Source organism: Leptonychotes weddellii, chromosome 1 (assembly GCF_054177405.1).
Source record: "Leptonychotes weddellii isolate Sample4059 chromosome 1, ASM5417740v2, whole genome shotgun sequence".
Taxonomy (NCBI): domain Eukaryota; kingdom Metazoa; phylum Chordata; class Mammalia; order Carnivora; family Phocidae; genus Leptonychotes; species Leptonychotes weddellii.
Genome location: NC_138369.1, coordinates 4,300,509 through 4,314,762, shown reverse-complemented (window position 1 = coordinate 4,314,762; position 14,254 = coordinate 4,300,509). Strand labels below are relative to the sequence as shown.

The 14,254-nt window shown below is 41.3% G+C and overlaps 1 long non-coding RNA gene across 2 annotated transcripts in view; it reads right to left on the bottom strand.

The window, feature by feature from the left end:
• The window catches only part of LOC145717841 (uncharacterized), a 20,494-nt gene extending 16,832 nt beyond the window's left edge, over nucleotides 1-3,662 (bottom strand). For both annotated transcript variants that reach the window (XR_014141316.1, XR_014141321.1), the window contains exon 1: nucleotides 2,947-3,662. This is a non-coding gene — a long non-coding RNA (uncharacterized LOC145717841). The remainder of the gene's footprint in view (nucleotides 1-2,946) is intronic.
• Between the last annotated feature and the right edge of the window lie 10,592 nt (nucleotides 3,663-14,254).

Below are 14,254 nucleotides of genomic sequence, written 5' to 3'. Positions count from 1 at the left end.
TGGTGGTTCTACTGATGGTGGAGATGGTGGTTGTGGTGGTGGTGATGGTGGTTCTACTGATGGTGGAGATGGTGGTTGTGGTGGTGGTGATGGTGGTTCTACTGATGGTGGTGATGGTGGTGGTGATGGTGGAGATAGTAGTTACAGTGATGACAGTGGTGGCCATGGAGGTCTCCCATTCCTCTTTCCTGACTCCAGTTATAACCATGACTTTGTGTGTTAAGGACTGACTGATCCATTATCAAGTGGTGATGAGAATTAACAGGGTCCTGTGAAACTCCCTCCAAAACAAAGTAGTGGCCTGAGAAATCCCATCCCAGAAAAATCTCTTACTCCCGATGGCCTGAACAGGCTAGTCACACATTATGTATTGGTATCTAGCATGTAAATCAAATTTTGCTACGGATACTTCTCTTAGCCTTCTATTCTCACTTCCTAAAAACATTCATGGACCTTCTGTGGTGGGCCAAGTCCCTTACTAAGTGCTTTGACACTATTGTTTCATTGAAAGCTCACAATCACCTTATTAATGTAGATCGAATAATAACTTCCCACTTTTCAAATGATGAAATTGAGACTCAAAGAAATTCTATCATTTCCTCCAGGTGATGCTGCTAGGAAAAGGCAAAGCTAAGATTTGGAAAAGTCAGGCTGGATCCAAAGCCTGCGTATAACCACAGGACCAAGATCCTAAGCCCCAATGCCTCTTAGGTGCAAAACTGTAATAAGAATAAGCAAGGCCATTTTGGAGAAGCAAGGAGGACTGTGGAGAACTGAAAACCCTGGGCTCTATCTAGAGATATTCAATTCAACTTTTTCCCTAAATGCAGAACCATTGCGCCACCAGCTTGCAATCTCTGCAGTGGACAATACTGCCTAATTGCAAATCAAAATCTGTATGTGGGCATCTTCGAGGACTTATACTTGGTCACTTCCTGGATGCACTCCCCTCTCTCAGCATACATTTCCCTGTTTTGATTCTTGGTTCTCTTCTCTTCCAAAAACCTATTACAGAATATACTGCAAAGAAATTGTGCCCAGGGGTACCTGGCTGGTTCAGTAGGTAGAATATGTGACTCTTGATCTCAGGGTAGTGAGTTAAAGCCCCATGCTGGGTATAGAGATTACTTTAAAGGAATTTTTTAAAAAAGAAATTGTGTCTAGATGAGGATGATTCAGAGGCCTCTTTGGAAACTGGTTTAACTAAAGTGAGTATTTTACATGAAAGAGGGGATAATGTTTTTCAGAAGTGCCGAGACCTCTAGCAATGCTGATTTGGTCTTTTAGCTTTTTAAAATTACTTTATTGAGATATGATTGGCATGTAAAAAGCTGTACATGTTCAATGTGTACAACTTGATGAGTTTGGACATAAGTACACACCCATGAAACCATCACCACCATCAAGATCATAAAGATATCCATCACCTCCCAAAGTTTCCTCCTGCTCCCCTGTGGTTAGTTGTGTCTGTGTGCAGTAAGAACATTTAACGTAAGATCTACCCTTTCAGCAAATTTTAAGTATACAATTACAGTATTATTAGCTATGGGTGCCATGTTGTCTAGTACATCTCCGGAACTTATTTATCTTGTGTAACCAAAGCTTTGTACCCTTTGACCATCATTTCCCATTTCCCCTAACCCTTGGCAACCACCATTCTACCCTCTGCTTCTGTGAATTTGAGTGCGGTAGCTCCACATGTAAGTGAGAACATACAATATTTGTCTTTCTGTGTCTGGCTTTCTTTACATATCTAGCAAGGCTGACTTGGAGAGATTTTTGACCATGACACACGGTAAGAAATACATCAGACAGAGAGAGAGAGAACTCAACCAAGTTTCACAAATCAATATGCTGCATTTGATATTTTATGATTATACTCCCTTTAATTTATTTTAAAATGCTGGTTATTACCCAGCAAGTTGGTTTCATGACCCTGCTCCTCGCCTGTGGGTCACTGCAGCTGGAAAAACACTGACCTTTACAGTAAGTCACTTTGGCCATGAATAAAATATACAATCCTTTGACAGCGAGCCTTGCATTTAACTGTACTGATGGGTTTATCATGGAGGTGTTGCATGTGGTGTGTGACAATGCTTGTCAATTCACCATGCAACCTCTGTAAACCTATTCCTCTTTCTAGGTCTTGTTTTCTTCATTTTTAATAGCAAATTGGTTCTATGCTACATTTGCTTCAGATTCTGTTTCTTGAAACTTTATTACAGACATACCTCAGAGATATTGCAGGGTTGGTTCCCTCAATATAGCGAGTCAAATAAATGTTTTGGTTTCCCAGTTCATATAAAAAATATGTTTACATTATACTGTAATCTATTAAGTATGCAATAGCATTAGGTCTAAATAAAATGTACATCCTGTAATGAAAAGTTGCTTAGTTATTGAAAAATGCTAACCATAATCTGAGCTTTCAGAGAGTCATATCACTGATCACAAATCACCAAATATAATAATAATGAAAAGTTTGAAATATCACAAGAATAACCAAAATGTGGCACAGAGACACGAAGTGAGCAAATGCTGTCAGACAAATAGTGCCAGTAGATTTAATTGATATAAACCTTCAATTTGTAAAAAAAATTAAAAAAAGAAAGAAAAAGAAATGCAGTATCTGTGAAGTGCAATAAAGCAAAGTACAATAAAACGAGGTATGCCTGTACTTTAATTCACCTTAAGCTTCTTAATACACAATGCATCATCTCTGTCAAGAATGCCAAAGCATTTCAGTATGTTCTGCACCACATAATACACATATTGCCCAAGAAGAAGCTAGAAAATGTTGCCCATATAGCAGTTTTCAAAAACAAAGCAACGGGACATATAAAAGTTCCCCTTGAACATTTTTATAGTACCAGACATTTTTCTAGACCCAAGATCACACATGAAACATTTTCTATTTTCTCTTGAAATACACTAATCAGTTCTTACCCACAAGATGAAAAGTTCTTGCTTCTTACCCAGTCCAGTAGCTTCTCAAAGCTAATGAAGAAGGAAGTACATCACTTCTTATCTTGAGTTCCACTTTCTCAAGGAATCTTGTGAGTGCACTAGAAGGCTGAGGGTGTTGGTTGGGCAGTTTGCAAAATGCAGAGTCCCTTAGTTCTCTTTTCATGTGAACAACTTAAATAGTGCATTACATTAGGGTGGATCATATTAAAGTGCCTCAGAGAGTGAATTTGAAAATGCTGACGGTGTTCAGTACAGAAAATCACCTAATGGAGAGTGGCGCCAACTTCTATCTACATCAAGAAAATGGATCCAACATTGGGCAGCCTCCTTTAGTTGGTGAACTTCTTAGAAAGAGAGTTGAAGGCCAGACTGTGAAAGAGTGTATCCCACCGTGCCAGTGTTCCTATGTATCATGCACTTCCCTATTAAGGTATCACTTCTCAGTTTACCATCTTGGGAAAACAACATATCCATATTCTTGGACTTTGAGATAGGGTCACCCAACATAATTACACTTATCTACTTGGCTGATGAAATTCTTTATTGGTCCCATTAGCATGGTGTCCTGAAATTTTCTTCTTGTTCATATTAGAAGAATCTTTGTAAGAGCCAGCACAAATATGGCAAACACCCCTTCCCACAAAACCCTAGGTTAACAAGTCCAAATACAAACCTAGTAATTTACTCCTTATCTTGGTTTTGTTGCATTTATGAGGCATAGCTTTATTATCCCTGACATAAATATTTTCCTTTTTTGGTGTCTCTTTTATTCTATAAATTAATTAGAGTCAATGCAAGAAAATATTCAATCACTTAGATATGGTGTGCAGGCAGTTAGCCGCTCCATGTAAGACTCAAAATATTTGTTCCAGGTGATACTCAAAATGTTGCTTTTGAATGACAAGTGAAAGAGGGTGTAGGCCTATCACTGTCAGCTGAGCAGAAGTGAAAAGTGTTTGAATGTTAAACTGAAATTCCTGAATCCAAGAGAAATCCCTGAAATTTTGAGCATTTCATGTGCTCACAGCCTAATTCTGCAAGTGACAGGATATTTGCACAAACAGATGTAAGAATTCCCCTATCTTGGGGTGTAGTCCTCCTATGCTGACTCTAGACTTGACTGTGTGGCTGGCTTTGGCCACTGGAACAACAGCCATCAGGATGGAAACAGATTTGAAAAGTGCTTGCATATCGGGGCTTGCCATCTTTTGCTGCACTTTAAACCCCAAGATCATCATGTGAATGAGCCCAAGCTGGTCTACTGTGGGATGAGAGGCAATGTGGAAGAGAGCCAAGGCTCACTCATCAACAATCCACCACTCTGGTTGCCAGCCTTCCAGATGAGGAGTGAGACTATGCTAGATCATCTGGCAACCAGCTAACCCACCAACTGACCACAAATGCATGAACGAGCTCATCAGAAACCAGCCAGGCTAGACTAGACCAGAAGGAATGTCTAACCAACCCACAAAATCATGAACAAAATAATATAGTTGTTATTTTAAGCAAATGAAATTTGGGGATGGTTTGTTATACAGCTAAGGCTAACTGATACACATCACAAAGTGGACTGAAAGATGATTTTTACACACATGTTGTCAGGCATGGAACCATGTGATTTCCCCTTCTAACCACAATTGATGGGACCATGGGTTGGTCCATTCGGCACCAACAATCTATGAGGTGGCCCAAGCAGAGAAATCTACCTTAGAGTACTTCTCCATATTGGATGCTGACTGGCCAATCGATTCAGCTTGTTTCTTTCTCTCTTGGAGAGTCTGAATGCAAAATCCCAGAGAGGGACACAGATAGACAGTAGAGTGGTCCATGAAACAATGAACAAGCTAAGAAATAACAAAAGCAGAAGCCGTCAGAAGGAAGAATCCGTTGATGATCTTTTTCTTTAATCCCTACTTGTTTATCTCACCTCTCCTTGATGGAGCAGTAGACCATCACCATAACAGAATCCCAGTCAGTTAGGGTTAGGGGTAGGGTTCCACAATCCAAGGGAGCAAATGCCCAATTTAAGGAACAGTTCCATAGGGTCTGGCTGCTTCTCAAACTTTAACAAGCTTGTAACAATTCATTTTGGGTGATTGTGAAAGAATCTGTTTTCCATCCTTCTCCACCCTGCTCTGTGCACAAGGAGGTTGTCCTGTATGGACTGCATTATCAGGCTTCTCTTGTGCTCTGTCTTCCAACCTTTTTTGACCAACAGTAGCTGTAGAAGGAAGGAATAAAGCTGGAGGAGAGAGAGATGGGGATATTCATTTTCCAAGCTCCTCCTTCCCTGCAGGGACTGCACATTTGGGCAGTGGTTAGATTCTTCTGTCACAGGCAAGGCATTTTCCAGGTTCCTATACCTGTTCCATCCCCTTGCCCCTTTAAGACAAGGACTGATAAGAGTTACCCCCTGTTGCTACTCCCTCCCTCCCCTCTCCCCATCCTTTCTTGGTTTCCCTTAGCTCTGCTGTGATATTGTGATTTATAAGAAATATATATTTGGCATTCATCCTGCTCTGGCACAGAGCTCCTAAAACCCTTGGAATTTCCTGAGCAATAAGAACAATAGGAGCATCTTTTGTTATAATATTTGGTCTCTTGTGATATTGAAGGACAGTATCACAAGACACTGAAATGGGTAACAAGCCCCTTTTCACCACAACTGGGTTTATGTTAAAGAGGTAACTTTTGGAAAGCACCTAAGGATGGGGGTTGGTTGCCAGGGGAAACCAACCACAAATGGAGGGTTGGAACTTTCTGTCCCACCCCTGACTTCCTAGGAGGGAGGAGGGGTTGAGATTGCATTCAATCACCAATGGACAATGATTTGATCAAACATGCCTGTGTAAAACCCAAAAGTATGGTGTACAGGGAGCATCCAGGTTGGTGACATGTGGAGATTTGGGGAGGGTGGTGCACCTGCAGAGGGCGGAGAAGCCCCGAGCCCCTTCCCCACACTTTGCCCTGTGCATCCCTTCCATCTGGCTGCTCCTGAGTCATATCCTTTCATAACAAACCAGTAATCTAGTAATTAAAATGTTTCTCTGTGTTCTGTGAGCCTCGCAAATTAATCAAACTTCAAGGGGAAATGGGGACCACCTGGGTTTTTCAGGCTTCAGAGGTGGGATGAGGGCAGTCTTGTGGGACTGAGCCATTTCACCTAAGGAATCTGACACTATGCTAGTTCCAGGTAGATAGTATCACGATGGAGTTGAATTGTAGAGCACCCAGATGGTGTTGGAGTCTCACTTGGTGGTGAGAAAAAAACCTCACTCACACACTAGAATTGGGTTCAGAGCCCCCTTTACCTCCCCACACCTGTATAAATAGTCTCTTTGTTAAACCCTCTTCATTTAATTCCTTTGGCTGAGCCACCTGCTTCTCACCAAGCTGCCATCCAAAACACACCCTGGCACTTACACTGGTTCTACCCATTCTAACCAGAAGCCAAGCTTTTCTTCTTAACTGTCATGCAAGAGGAAACCACATTTCAAGAAAAGAAGGAAACATCATCCTTTACTGACATGTGGACTTGAAACACAAAACACAAATGCCCCTTCCTCTTTTGCCTGTCATTTAACTACTGCTATTTTTTAAAACAGATTTTTAAATATTTTATTTGTTTATTTATTGGAGAGAGAGAGAGGGTGAGTGGGGGAAGGGCAGAGGAAGAAGAAGAGAATCTCCAGCAGACACCACACTGAGTGCAGAGTCCACGTGGGGCCCCATCTTGCAACCCTGAGATCACGACCTGAGCAGAAACCAAGAGTCCAATGTTCAAGTGACTGAACCACCCAGGTGCCCCTACTTTTTAAAATTTTTTAGTTGTTTTTTTTTATAGTACGCTCCTTGCCCAACGTGGAACTCAAACTCACGACCCTGAGATTAAGAGTCATATGCTCTACCAACTGAGCAGCCAGGTGCCCCTTTTTCCTTGTCATTTAAAAACAGTTGTTTCTCTAGGGCACCTGGGTGGCTCAGTCGGTTGAGCATCTGACTCTTGATTTTGGCTCAGGTCATGATCTCAGGGTCCTGAGATGAGCCCTGCCACTGGATCCATGCTGAGCACAGTCTCCTTGAGATTCTCTCTCTGCCTCTGCCCCTCCCCACCACCTTTGCAGCTTGAGTGCTCTCCCTCTCCCTCTAAAAAACAAAACAAAACAAAACAAAAAACAGTTGTTTCTCAGCAAACTTCCCACACTTTGAAATGGTGGTACTCCATAAAAGCATTGGCTGGAAATGGAAAATATGGTGAAAGTGCTCTACCCTGCAGAAAAGAGACACAAGAACCAAGCAGAGCCCAGTGTTATGCCCTATCAGAATGGCAGTCTAGACTTAACACTAAAACCAGGACTAGTCAGCACCTGGTCTCCTGGAAATCTACTGAACCATTCCCTTAGAATATATAGTTGAACCTTGAACAACCTGGGTTTGAACTACATGGGTCTACTTACACATGGATTTTTATATATAAATAAATACTGTCCAGTACTGTAAATGGATTTTCCTTATGATTTTCTTAATGTTTTCTTTTCTCTAGCTTACTTAACTGTAGGAATGCAGTCTATAATGTATATAACATACAAAATATGTGATAATTGTTTATCAGTAAGGCTTCCAGTCAACAATAGGCTGTTAATAGTTAAGTTTTTGAGGAGTCAAAAGATATGCATAGATTTTCAACTGTGCGGAGTCAAGGAGCCTCCCCACGGAGGATGGAGTCTGATGCAGGGCTCCATCCCGTGACCCTGAGATCATGACCTGAGCCGAAATCAAGAGCCAGACGCTCAACCGACTGAGCCACCCAGGTGCCTGATCATTCTGACTGTTCTAAAAGCCTTTGAACTGTACACTTTTAAAATGGTTGAAATGGTGAATTTTATGTTATGTGACTTTAATCTTAATAAAACATAAAGAAATCACTGGTCCCATTCAAGTTGAAACAGGGAACTGGGTTGACCTGTTTGGATATTGGCAAACTCATATTCCTTACCCAGTGGATTTTGTTGGACCTTATTTTCCATAAAATCCAGACAACTTTGGCCTTTGGTTTTACCTTTATGGTGATCATGTAGTGATCACAATGTGTGGGGAGAGCAGGACGTGTTATAATTCATGCAAAAAATATAAATATTAATTCCTCAAATTTTATAACTGAAGCTTTCTAAATTTTCTTTTTATTTTATACAGAAATAAAATCGCAGGATAAGCTGAGGAGGTTTCAGAATTATATGTAATGCTCTTGAGAAAATTTCAGCATGGACAAGGAGTAAGAAATTATAATTGATAAGACTTGGCAAGATGGGAGAAATACATCCAGAGCAGAGACCAGAGGCCATTTCAGTCACACCCACAAACTCCTGAGGAGGGGTTTTCTGAGAAGAAGAGAAGAGGAAGAAACATAATCTGAGATCCTGTGGTCAAAAAGCTAGACACGTAAATTGAGCAAGCCCACATTTGTAGCAAAGGCAGATGCAGCTTGAGGGTTTCAAGTCACACACGGTGGATAATTTTATCAAACTTAGGAATTATTCATGAAGTAAGGTCACAGAAATGAGACATTACAAAGATTAATACTGATTATAAAGTGATGGAACATTCAGGGAGAAAAGTGGCAAGTTCTCTCACACATTGTACATTATAGGATTTCAAAGAGAAAGCATCCCCCTCCCAGGATAAGCATTAGAAATGTCTCCTCCTGAAGATTTTCATATTTTTTAAAGATGAAAGCACTTGATTAAAGGTCTATTTGGAAATATAAACACCATTACATTCCAGGCTCAATAAAGCCAAATGATAATGGTAAACAATCCCTAAGATCATTAAGTAAGAGGAAGGTTTTATTGGAATGTCTAAGGAGCATCCTTTGAAACAAACATTTTAAAATGCAGCTCAAAATCGCATTACAATGAGCTGTGACCAAGTATCTACGTGATTAATACAACTTTCTTTTTCGTATTTGGCAGTCATGGGGATGGGGCAAAGTAGTCAATATTGTTGATGTCTGTCATTAAGTTCCTTTTTGGACCAGTTGTCCCTTCTCCAGATTGGCCTCAGCTGAACAGGAGCTAAAGGTTCCCACCACCACAAGGGCAGCACACAGCCAGTAACTGACTGACACAGGGGTATGAAAGGCTGGTCACCGCGCCTCAAAGGGGGACCGATGCTGAGGTGCAATACAGGCATCAGAGCTCACCGTGGGATCTGGCTGAACCCACATCCTTCTCCTACCACATCCTGCTTCCCTCACTTTCTCTTTTCTCAGAGCATTCCATCAATAAGTCATGGGCACCAAAATCCCTAAGTCACCCACTGTCGTTTTAGAAATAGTAGTGTTTGTAATGGAGTTATCATGGAGTAGTTCTTGGAAATGGGCAAGGGGCCTATTTGTTTCAGTCGCTGGGCAAGAGCGGGACATGATTTGGAAAACCAGGAGAGCTTATCCTTCAGGGGGCAGAATATCAGAACACTGTCCTATTACTGTGCAGCAGACTGGCACAATACTTTCTTGATGCATTCATTCCACAAACACTATAGAGTCCATCTGTGAGCCCAGTCTTCTGCTGGTCATAGGCATACAGAGACAAATGAGACAAAACACATGAACATCTGATTATAATCCAACATGCTGAGTATTACAAATAAAAGATTGATAGCTTTAGGCACAATGGAATGGAATGTTAAGGCAAGGAGGTGACCAGATGACTCAGAACTGATGATGGAAAGCTTCTCTTGAGTACACCTTAAGTAAACTTCAAATTACTATTTCTAATGGCTTATTTTTTTGGTAGTTTGGGAAAACTTTAATGGCTTTGGTACAGTTATGTATTTCTTCAATCATGCATTAAGGAAGACATACAAACTTCTTCCCACTCACAACCTATAACTTGTCTCAAAAGCATTTAAATAGTAGAGTGCTTGAAATTTAGCTCAAAGATATTCCTTACAGCATTGTTTATACTGAAAAGTTGGAGATGATGCAACTCAGATTAAATACATTATGACACGTGTATACCACAGACCACCATGCAACCATCAAAACAAGACAAAACAAAAAAAGTTTCAAAAGGTTTAATGAGTTAAAAAGATATTCACAATGTGACAAACGCAAAAAAAAAAATACATATTTCAGGATAGCATAGGTATACCTGTTCTAGATCATTCTCAGGTGGGCATGAGACATCTGGCATTGTCACATTCTGGTTTTCCCTTTACGTGTAGGCAGGTGTGACTAACAGAGTGTTATAACTAAGTGTTTTTAGACAAGGGATGACAAGGATGTTGTCCCATTTCCTAAAAACTAGCTGTAAATCTGCCCCCAAATGGTCATGATCAGGGCCAGCACAAGGGTGAGGAGAAGGAAGCACCCACCTCAGGCACAATAGAAAAGGAGACAATCCCTTGAGTAATCAAGATAAACACTGTGTCAATGCAACATTTCAAAACATCAAAAGTCAATGCAAGAAAACCCATGATAAACCGAACATCCAAAATATCCCTTGCTAGGCCAGGTCACCATTTTTTGCCCGTGGCAGAAAAGAAAAATGTGCACCCTTACATACACTTTCTCAATGTACTTTTTAATAGCTAATTTTTTCCTAGAGCTTGATTTTGAAAATATTATTGATTGAGTTTACTTCCATTAAAACCAAGAAAGTAAAATTTTAATCAATTCTGGTTTGGGGGAAAAATAAGACATTTAAATTTGAAATGTTTTCAGTTCCAATATCCTTAACTTCAATTTTTCAATATTGTTTCAATTATTTTAATGTTCTGGGGGAAGCACATTGTAGGTGGTCAACAAATATTTCTTGAATGAATGGATCTTTATATATATTTTTTAAAGATTTTATTTATTTATTTGAGAGAGAGAGAATGAGAGAGAGCACATGAGAGGGGGGAGGGTCAGAGGGAGAAGCAGACTCCCCGCCGAGCAGGGAGCCCGATGCGGGACTCGATCCCGGGACTCCAGGATCATGACCTGAGCCGAAGGCAGTCGCTTAACCAACTGAGCCACCCAGGCGCCCCTGAATGGATCTTTATATTTATGGGATTGGAGAACGATGCAGTTTTTATTCTGAGTCCCTTTCTCTCTCTAGCGGAGGCACTGGAGGTGACGGTGGTAAAGGACTCTACCAAAGGTAGCTTGATGTTTATGGTAAGAAAAATTCTTGTTGTGGAGGCCACAGCTTTTACTTACCTTAGAAATATAGAGTTTCTGGGGTGTGTGGGTGGCTCAGTCAGTTAAAGCATCCGACTCTTGGTTTCAGCTGATGTCATGATCTCAGGGTCATGAGATTCAGCCCTGAGTCAGGCTCTGTGGTGAGTGTGAAGCCTGCTTAAGATTCTCTCTCTCCCGACGATGGACTCTGAAAAACAAACTGAGGGTTCTAGAGGGGAGGGGGGCGGGAGGATGGGTTAGCCTGGTGGTGGGTATTGAGGAGGGCACATTCTGCATGGAGCACTGGGTGTTATGCACAAACAATGAATCATGGAAGGGCGCCTGGGTGGCTCAGTTGGTTAAGCGACTGCCTTCGGCTCAGGTCATGATCCTGGAGTCCGGGGATCGAGTCCCACATCGGGCTCCCTGCTCGGCAGGGAGTCTGCTTCTCCCTCTGACCCTCCCTCCTCTCATGCTCTATCTCAGTCTTTCTCTCAAATAAATAAATAAAATCTTTAAAAAAAACAAAAACAAAAACAAAAAAACAATGAATCATGGAACACTACATCTAAAACTAATGATGTAATGTATGGGGATTAACATAAGAATAAAAAAAAAAAGATTCTCTCTCTCCCTCTCCCTCTGCCCCTCCCCCACTTTCTCTCTCTAAAAAAATTAAAAATAAATAAAAAATAAGAGCATATGTCCCTTTAAATATATATATTTTTATATATAATATATATTATATATTAAAATAAATTATATATATATCTTATATGTCTATAAATATGTATATATATAAATATATATATATATGGCATTGTCACATTCTGGTTTTCCCTATACGTGTAGGCAGGTGTGATTAACAGCTCTGATATTCTGCCCCCTGAAGGACAACATTATTTTTGACCAACGTGTAACACTGTCATAAAGACAAGCTTTTGTGTAAGTCTTCTATCAGGAAGAAGTTTAAGCGTTACAGATTTATAGATCCTGATAGCTAAGAGGAAATGAAGACCCCAATCCTTCTTTTTGTATATTCCAAATTGTTGCAATTAAATACAAAATGTTGATAATCCATTGGTTACTATATCAGTTAGTAATTGCCACAAATAATACTTCATAGCAAACTACTCTTGAAACTCAGTGCCTTAAAACAATGATACTTGATTGCTACTCCTGAGTCTCTGAGTTGGTTTAGCCAGTCTGCACTCTTAGTTGGGCTTGCTCACCTGACTGCAGTCAGCTACAGGTCGGCTAGTTGGCTGATTGAGGACAGCCTCAGCTGGTATAATGGGATGACGTAGCTGTCCTCCATGTTTCTCACACCCCTCCCACAGGTTAGCTGGATATGTTCTCAGGGTGGAGGCAGGGAGGCAAAAGCAAGTAAAACTGATCTTGTAAAGGCAAGAAAGAATGCACACCCAGTTGTGAAACCCTCTGTCTTTGAGTCATTCTGTTGACCAAAGCAAGACTCAAGGCCAAGCCTGAGTGAGAGCAGTAAGAGTCACAGAGTGACAGGGAAGGGGTGTAGAGAGATGGAGGCCACCTCCTGAGGCCACTGCTGCAATCAATCTACCACAACTGCTGATGGGTAGGAACCGTGCCATCTCTTGCTTCACTATCCCTTAGAACTACGGCCTCTGTATTGAACTCTCTGGACAAACAAAACACTGAAGACCAACCTGTCATAAATGAACTCATGGGTCAGCTTCCCTCTCAAGCTGTGGCTGCCACAAATAATAGAGACTGAGCCTCCATCAGCCAAGTTTAATGTTATCAAATTGTCTAACCCAGGATCATTACTGAGCTAATTGAATCTTCGGTGGTAAGTTGACTCAAAGTAAATATTTTGTCTTTCCTCTGTATCCCCAAACTAAGAATTCCTGGGGTCAAAGGAAGAGAAGGAGAAAGACACAGGGTCTGGAAGAGGAGCTCTGTGGTCAAGAGTTCACAGCCTACCTCAGCCACCTACAGCTGTGTGAGGCTGGGAAAGTTACCTAACGTCTCTGAGCCTCGGTTTCCTCATCCTCAGAATGGAGAGTAATCATTCATTTACTCATTCATTCAACATATTTATGGAGAATCTCCTAGATATAATTCCCTGTACTTATAGAGCTCACAGTCTAGGCTGGAGATGCCTAAGCAAAAGAGAAGTTATAATACAGGGTTAGAAAGCATGAAGCCCTAGGGACACACAAAGTGACATCTAGTCTACTTGAGGAGATTCAAAGAATTCTCCCTGGTGGAAGTGATGACTGAGACTCAAGAAAAGGTAGAAATTAGTCGGATTTTGAGGAAAGGTATCCTAGGAAGAGGGAATGGCAGATGCAAAGTCCAAAAGTCAAGAAGATATTTTCCTTTCTGGTTTTAAAGACAAGCTCTGCTATCAGCATGGCAAGCAGAAGAATATTCCAGAATATTCTAGAACATTCATTCATGTGTACAGCACAAATCCCCTGGAGCTCCCATTAAAATTCAAGTTCTGGTTCAGCCAATATGGGGTGGGGCCTGAGATCCTGCTTTCCTAACAAGGTGATGCTGATGCTTCTGGTCCACAGACCACACTTTGAGTAGGGAGGTATCAGAGTGGCCTTGGAAGGGAGCATATATACATTTTATTGTTCCAATTTTAGTATATGTGCAGCCAAAGCGAGCACAGAGGACATCTACATTTTTAAAAAGATTTTATTTATTTATTTGACAGAGAGAGACACAGTGAGAGAGAGAACACAAGCAGGGGGAGTGGGAGAGGGAGAAGCAGGCTTCCCGCGGAGCAGGGAGCCCGATGCAGGGCTCGATCCCAGGACCCTGGGATCATGACCCGAGCTGAAGGCAGACACTTAACGACTGAGCCAACCAGGCGCCCCAGGATATCTACATTTTAAAAAGTTTCATCTCCCTCTACTCTCCCTGGCAATCAAGATATTATGCAGGATGGAGGGCCAGGTGGGATGGTGATAACTTTGTGAGCAGTGTGAATCCTAGCCAAGTCCTAAGGAAGTTCCTGGAAGGAAGAGAGATGTTGGTTTGCTGAAAGGTCCCAGGAAACCAAAACACTTTCCAAAGGGTGTTGTCATCAAGCACTGCAACCCTCCATGAAATGCTGGGATTCTGCTCCAT